The following is a 2693-nucleotide window of genomic DNA, read 5'->3' as shown; positions in this document are numbered from 1 at the left end:
AGATTTTCGTCAAGTTCTACCTGTTGTTCAAAGAGGTAGTAAGGATGATGTAATAGGAGTAAGTCTTGTGAACTCTTATTTATAGCCTTTATTTACAAAACTAAGATTAAAGGAAAACATGAGAGCGCGATTAGATACACCCTTTTCTAAATATTTACTTGATATTGGAGACGGAATTATAGAAAAACATTCATGTAACATGATACAACTTCCAGTGGACATAACTATAGATTTCGAAGAAGACATCACTTCTTTACAATCATTAATAGATATAGTTTACCCAAATTTAAATAATTATGTTGACAATCTTGATTACATGGTTAATAGAGTTATTTTAACTCCGAAGAATGAGTATGTTGATGAAATTAATAATTTGTTGATTCGTCATTTCCCTGGAAATTCTTTTACTTATTTTAGTTTTGATGAATCTATTGATGCAACTAAGCAGAGTATGCAAGAAGACTTTTTCAATAGTTTAACTCCGAATGGTATACCGCCGCATGAACTAATACTAAAACCAAATTGTCCTGTTATGTTACTTAGAAATATTAATCCTTCAGAAGGTCTTTGTAATGGAACTAGACTTATTTGTAAGAGTTTTCGAAGAAATATTATAGATGCTGAAATTGCAATTGGAGATTATAAAGTAAAAAAGGTTTTCCTTCCTCGAATTCCTTTCATTCCACTTCAAAGTGACAAGAATCCTTTCCCTTTCAAAAGAACACAATTTCCAATTCGTCCATGTTTTGCAATGACAATTAATAAATCTCAAGGACAAACACTCGATTTTGTTGGTTTATATCTTCCTGAGCCAGTATTTTCTCACGGTCAATTATATGTCGCTTTGTCTCGAGCCAAAAATAGAAATTGTATTAAAGTTCTTCTCAAACCAATAACAGCCCAAAAATTACATACAAAATGTACTAAAAATGTTGTTTACAATGAAATTTTAGCAATGGTAAATGCATAAAATCATATTTTCATTTACATTTGCCAATAATTATTACAAAACATATTCAAGAAGTGTGTGCCTCCATTTTTTATTGTAACTTTACTTTCAACAAAAAAGACTTCCTTAGTATTCTATTAGCTAACCAAAACAATTGATGCAAGGTTAAATTTTTCTATTCAATTTTCTTATTTATTTATCCTCACTTTTCAGGTTTTTTTTTTTCCTTCTTTTTGTATGTGTCTAAAATTGTTAATTTTATCTGTACAGAGCAAGTATCAGCATTATGAGTCAATTTTGACAAACAATGGTCTACCAATCAAAGCTAGAAGCGAATTATGGTACAATTATCTCACTTCACTTTGCTGTCATCATTTTGCATTATTTCTGGTTCATAAAGAAATAAAACTAAGCTCCATAATTGTTCATTTTTCAATCTCGAAATATCTTCTAATGTTTGGAGAATATAAAACCTGTTAGTGTCCTGTAAAATGTTCAAAGTAACTATCTTATTTCACTAATATTCTAGCCTACCAACAATAGATAGCCTGTCTATCGCTGCATAAAGAGGAAACTGCAATGTTCTTGTTTTGTTCTATGTATCAGTGTATACTATCTTCAGTTCTGTGCCTGCAACACTTAGAAATAATGTCTGCAACACTGATCTTGGTCCTATCAACTTGCTATTTTCTTGATAGTCAATAAAGAAATAAATACTTCATCTACTAAAGCTTAGCTTGAGAAGATGAAAATTCTGTTTATTAGAAAGGGATCTGGATTTCCTTCACAGCCACTGTATCAAATTTTGTAATTAGTAAACCCAAGCTCTAATTTAGACAGCCCCATTTCTTGCAGATTCTTATAAAAGCTAAGGATATAGATTTGAATTGGTTAAGTCATTTTTATTTTATAAAAGCAATAGCTTGATGAGCTTGTTCTTTTCTTGCTCTTTGTGTGAATTGTAGGTGTCATTTTTTCTTCGGATACTGCCAATATGCGTGACTAGGATATACTAAGCAAATTCCTTTTAAAGTTCAACACTGGAATATTTTGATGAGTTAAGTTACTTGATTTTATAAAAGCAAGAGCTTCATGAATTAATTGTTTTTCTTTTTCTTTGTGTAAATTGCAGGTGTCATTTTTTCTTGGGATGGTGCTAATACGCAAGGCTTGGATGTAAAGTATTTGAACCACAGAAAAATTCCTCATTGAAACTGTGAGTCAGAAAAGCTATCTAGATCTTTGATTAAATTTGAACCTAAATTGATGAAGTAATTAAGACAACGTGTAGAAAATTATGTGTGAAAATGTTTTAAGTGATATATTATGTTTGCTTATAGACACATTCATTGAACAGTACTGTAGGTGCCGAATAACTTTTTTTTAAATTTTGTTTTTGAGTTTATGGGACATATAGAGATTTTTTTTTCATTTAATGAGTGTGCACTCTTGTGTGAGTTCTAACTAAGGCCAAAAGGCTCAAAACTATAGCAACGTCCAGTATGTTAATGTACAGTTCTCTATGTTTTTGTCCAATTAATTGTGATTTTGTTACATTAGTAATACACCTCAAATCCAAATAAATATTTATGCCAAACTTAGAAAGTGTAGAAAGTCGAGTCATAATTCTTGCTTGTTCAAATGGATGAAACCATATATTTTGCCTCACTACAAACATCATATGTTGTGTTTTTTTAATTGGAGTTATTTTAGTTTCCTGATTTATATGATTGTAAATTATTTT

Source organism: Olea europaea, chromosome 20, assembly GCF_002742605.1.
Source record: "Olea europaea var. sylvestris chromosome 20, O_europaea_v1, whole genome shotgun sequence".
Lineage (NCBI taxonomy): Eukaryota > Viridiplantae > Streptophyta > Magnoliopsida > Lamiales > Oleaceae > Olea > Olea europaea.
The sequence above is the reverse complement of the archived record's forward strand: the minus strand, read 5'-3'. Positions refer to the sequence as shown.